We start from the raw sequence: 6000 nt of genomic DNA, 5'->3' as shown, positions 1-6000 counted from the left end.
CGCGCATCACGTGAAAACGGCTGAACGGATTTTGATGAAAACTTTACTAATCTGTCGAGAAAATCCCCGGCCAGGTTACAGGCTACAAAAATTCAACCCCTAAAAGGGGGGGTAGCCACAATAATCGATTGACTTAAGTTTGCCCCTGAATCGTATGGCGCTACTTAGGAAGGAGGGGCAAACTTTTTTCAAATATGTGCTAACACTATAGAGTACCCTGGTAAACTAACAGATGGCGCTGAATTTAATACGATGTGACATAAATAAGCCACCGAGGAAGGATTTTGCCAAATTAACTCTAAGTTTAGAAGACCCCTCTTCTAAAATTTCAATCAATCGTACGGGTATCAACAAATTTAATTGAATAATTGTGTTGATTTAATACAACAAAATTAAACGACAGTAAATTAATTGCCCCTCATTGCACAGTGCCATCTTTTGGGCTAGCTGAGTAAACATTAAGTAACCAGGAAAACTAAAAATGGGTTTACATAGTTGCGTAGTGGTAAAATAAACACTATGTGTGTTTATATAATCAACACGCGTATAATTGTATAAAATTATTTATTTTCTCCGTCATGAATTATACCTAATCGTAATTATATCGCATCCATATCAAATCCATATTCATACGTATCGCCTCCTTAAGCACTTAATAATGGCCACGAAGGTGGGTACTTTGAAAAAAACACATTGACCTCTGTCATTTGCAGTGCCGGATTAACCCTTTTAAGCAAAATAAGCATTGCTTAGGGCACCATGTCTATAGTTCGTTTTTTTTTAGCATTAGAAAGAACTTGAAAGAAGGTAAGCGATCTTGACATGTCATTTAATTGAAAAACGCTTTTTAAAAATCAGTAACTGTTACTTATGAAAGCAGAAGAATATAAACGATCGTGTTAGATTCATAATTGTTACATATTTGCCGTAACTTATTTTTAAAATGTGTTTTTGAATTAAAAGACACATCAAGATTGTTTACCTTATTTCTAATGCTAAAAAACCGAATTATAGGGGGCACAAAAAATTATCGAAAAAAATTCGCGCTCGCTTCGCTCGCGTTTTCAATAACATTCTAAGATGCTTATAATAAAGGTGAACATTCGGGAGGCGCCTGCAGCAGCATTAGGTACTCTGTTGCAACGTTACTGGTGCAGCACTGTCAATTTTCGTGATAAAATGATGTGACTGATTTCCACACTAAAAGTAAAAATGTACAACTGTCTATCAAATTGCGTTTTTTTATATCGAAAAATTGTCGCGCTCGCTTCGCTCGCGTTTTCAATAACTTTCTAAGATATGATAAAGGTGACATTCGGGTGGCGATTGCAGCAGCATTAGGTACTCTGTTGCAACGTTACTGCTGCGGCACTGTCAATTTTCGTGATAAAATGATGTGACTGATTTCCATACTAAAAGTAAAACGGTACAACTGTCTATCAAAATGCGTTTTTTATATCGAAAAGTTTTCACGCTCGCTTCGCTCGCGTTTTCAATAACTTTCTAACATATGATAAAGGTGACATTCAATTTTCGTGATATAATGATGTGACTGATTTCCATACTAAAAGTAAAAATGTACAACTGTCTATCGAATTGCGTTTTTTTTATATCGAAAATTTGTCGCGCTCGCTTCGCTCGCGTTTTCAATAACTTTCTAAGATATGATAAAGGTGACATTCGGGTGGCGACTGCAGCAGCATTAGGTACTCTGTTGCAACGTTACTGCTGCCGCGCTGTCAATTTTCGTGATAAAATGATGTGACTGATTTCCATACTAAAAGTAAAAATGTACAACTGTCTATCGAATTGCGTTTTTTTTTATATCGAAAATTTGTCACGCTCGCTTCGCTCGCGTTTTCAATAACTTTCTAAGATATGATAAAGGTGACATTCGGGTGGGACTGCGGCAGCATTATTCGGTTGCAACGTTACTGCTGCAGCACTGTCAATTTTCGTAATAAAATGATGTGACTGATTTCCATACTAAAAGTAAAAATGTACAACTGTCTATCAAATTGCGTTTTTATATCGAAAAATTTTCGCACTCGCTTCGCTCGCGTTTTCAATAACATTCTAAGATGTTTATGACAAAGGTGACATTCGGGTGGCGACTGCAGCAGCATTAGGTACTCTGTTGCAACGTTACTGCTGCGGCACTGTCAATTTTCGTGATAAAATGATGTGACTGATTTCCGTACTAAAAGTAAAATGTACAACTGTCTATCAAATTGCGTTTTTTTAATATCGATACATTTTCGCGCTCGCTTCGCTCGCGTTTTCAATTACTTTCTGAGATATGATAAAGGTGACATTCGGGTGGCGACTGCAGCAGCATTAGGTACTCTGCTGCAACGTTACTGCTGCGGCACTGTCAATTTTCGTGATAAAATGATGTGACTGATTTCCGTACTAAAAGTAAAAATGTACAACTGTCTATCAAATTGCGTTTATTTATATCGAAAAATTTTCGCGCTCGCTTCGTTCGCGTTTTCAATAACATTGTAAGATGTTTATGATAAAGGTGACATTCGGGTAGCGACAGCACCAGCATAAGGTACTCTGTTGCAACGTTACTGCTGCGGCACTGTCAATTTTCGTGATAAAATTATGTGACTGATTTCCATTCTCAGCTGAAATGCAGCAATGAACGTCACTCAATTTACCAAAAAAATTCAATGTAATCTTGATGACCCTAGGGAGAGGGGGCACCATGGTCTAGAAATACTTAGGGCATCAAAATATTATTATCTTAATCCGGCACTGGTCGTTTGCGGAGTCAAACGATTTGGGACTCGCATTTTATACGCATTTACCATGCCTTCCCGAAAAAAATCGAATCATTCGCGAAAGTTTCGCAACGCATTGAGGTCTTCCTCAGGAGTCTGAAGAAGACCACGGTAAGTGGCGCTCTAGCCAGGCAGGCCGCTTCGCTTTCGCTCGCGCGCGTATACCTTACTGTATCGTCCGATATACACCTACTACTCTGTCGTTTAAATCCTTAGAGAATATAACCAACGGAGACGCCATGTCTATAATTTTCGGTACAAAATAGTCTGGCGTTTTTTGCGGGGGAGGGGCAAATCATATGTGTAGCTACGTAACGTAAACATAGCCATGTCAGATAAACGTCGGTTGACCATTGGCCGCCTATTTTCGACAGAGGGGACTGTTAATGACCACTCCGTTTGGTTATATTCTCTAAGTTTAAATCACGTGTAAAATTTGAATAAGGGCGAATAAAACTCTTGATTTTGGAGTGTAGTTTTATTTAGTGGTACCTAATTGTAAAATATTTTATCTGGACTTCAGTCCTCTAGCATATCCATATGTCAACTTTACTTCAAGTTCCGCCTCCAGGGGAGAGGGAAAGAAATTAGCATTAGAAATTAGCCGCTTACTGACACAGACCGAATTACACGCGGGCGGAGCCGCGGGCACAGCTAGTATTTAATATGTCTGTGTCTCAAGGAAGTTTTGTTCATAATATAAATTCATGTAGATTAGTCTAGCATAATTTATGATGTAATTTCATATTATGAGAATAAATATCTAAATCTAAATCTATGTTTACAAACTAAGCGCACGAAAATTCCTGACATGTTTTTAAAGAACAAATAGAACTTTTACGTGTTTCCTTGTGCAAAATATTTGCAGATAAATAAATAAATAAATAAATAAATAAATATTAAGGACATTAAATTTTTACACAAATTGACTAAGCGGTGGTAGCCGAGTGGATATGACGTCCGACTTTCAATCCGGAGGTCGCGGGTTCAAATCCTGGCTCGTACCAATGAGTTTTTCGGAACTTATGTACGAAATATCATTTGATATTTACCACTAGCTTTTCGGTGAAGGAAAACATCGTGAGGAAACCTGCATACATCTGCGAAGACTTTCAAAGGTGTATGTGAAGTCCCCAATCCGCATTGGGCTAGCGTGGGGCCTATAGCCCAAGCCCTCTCGCGCATGAGAGGAGGCCTGTGCCCAGCAGTGGGACGTATATAGGCTGAAATGATGATGATGATGATGATGACTAAGCCCCACGGTAAGCTCAAGAAAGCTTGTGTTGTGGGTACTCAGACAACGATATATATAATATATAAATACTTAAATACATAGAAAACAACCATGACTCAGGAACAAATATCTGTATCATCATACAAATAAATGCCCTTACCAGGATTCGAACCCGGGACCATCGGCTTCATAGGCAGGGTCACTACCCACTAGGCCAGACCGGTCGTCAGATGACTCCATGTTTAATGTAAATAAATATACGTTCATTCGTTCATGAAGCACTGTTTCCTCTCGTAGTAATAAGCGAGCCACGCTCGTAATTAAGCTCCATCCATATGTTTGTCCGGCATGCTTAATGCCTGATGCGGGAATAAAGGATGGCCGCTTTACACGATAGAGTAAAACAAAGACACCAGTAGAATTAGGCCCTCTTGCAAAACTTGCATGGAATATTCTATACATAGTAGGGCAAACCTTGGCTATTCGGTGATAGTCGTTTTATTGTCTTTTAGCCGAGTTGCCCGGTAATTTTATTGCTTAAAACAATGTTTAAGAGATACCATGGATCTGACTAATGTGGTGTAATATGGTTTCAAGTAATATAATTACCAGGTAACGCGGCTACAAGACATTAAAACTGTTATCACCGGATAACTACGTATCACCGAATAGCCAAGGTTTGCCCTACATAGTAGAATGAATACAGTCGATCGACCATATACCGCTATGTAATGTAAAGAGATACGACCTAGTAGGGAGGATGTGGAAGATGATTAAACACAAATTGGTAGTATTATTATATACCTATTATTTTCTCATAGGTTAGCTAGGTTACATAAATCATCTACTCTGCCTCTTATGGAATACCAATCCGCACACCCGTTCCATGCTGCCAGTCAGCTACCTTTGTTTCCAAAACCTGTGAATTTTAACTGTCATATACAATACAGGCGGCGTAGCACGGTCGCGTTTTTATCGCTTGTCACCATGCCTGTCACGTTCTAACAAGTATGTTAGTGCAAAAGGGACGCGCATAGAGATAGTCGATAAAAATGGAACCGTGCTGCGCCCGGTCTTCCAAAATTATTTTTTCGTAACAGAACAGTATCTAGATGCTGCTCTCACCGATCTGTTCAAAAATATACATACTGTATACAATTAATACATAAATGTAATGGTACTTAATGAGAAGGAATACTGTTTCGACGAATCAGATACTCTCAGTAAAATCTATAGGTAGATGACGCCATAGCTGTTAATAAATATTAAATGACTTTATTATCTCTATACGCTTTACTAACTCTATGTGCGCTAATGTGAAAAAAAAAACACAACGACAGTGAAGAACGGAATTCTTAATTTAAATTTGTACTGATAAACTCCAATAATAAATATGATTCTTACTGAGCCTGAGCACACTGCGATAGTCCGTTGGTTGGAAAGCCCGTTCGAAATTTAAACTTATTTGCTTTATTACAAGGTTGCATTTTGCAGATCTTTTACTCTCTCATACTTATAGTAGGCTATTCAGAAAAAAAAAGAAATATCTCACAAAAGTAAGTAAGTAGAATTAAACTTTGTATCAAAGACGTAAGTCATAAATTTCAATGCCAAAGTTTTAAGTAAGGATCTTTCTCACTAAAACTACTTCCTAATATGAAATGACCAGTGTAAGCATCAGTTAGCTAGCCCTAAGCAACCAAAGATCAGGCTGCAGTTTAAAAACTAATAAAGATAGAGTTAACCTGATAATTTTCCCGCCGTCTCCATACTTGTTTTAGTTGGATATTGACTGGTCAGGCTGCCTGTTAGCTATAGTTTTCGCGAAAATCGACAGGACAGAGGTGAAAAATTTTGTATGAAAACTTGCAACTTTAAATGCATTTTTTATCGAAACTATTGCATTCTAAAATGAAGTCAAAATCAGTCCATCGACTCAATTTTTTGCAAGCTTTCTAATGGTACCTCACACGATTC

The sequence above is a fragment of the Cydia splendana genome, chromosome 22 (assembly GCF_910591565.1).
Source record: "Cydia splendana chromosome 22, ilCydSple1.2, whole genome shotgun sequence".
Lineage (NCBI taxonomy): Eukaryota > Metazoa > Arthropoda > Insecta > Lepidoptera > Tortricidae > Cydia > Cydia splendana.
This window is presented reverse-complemented; position numbering follows the sequence as displayed.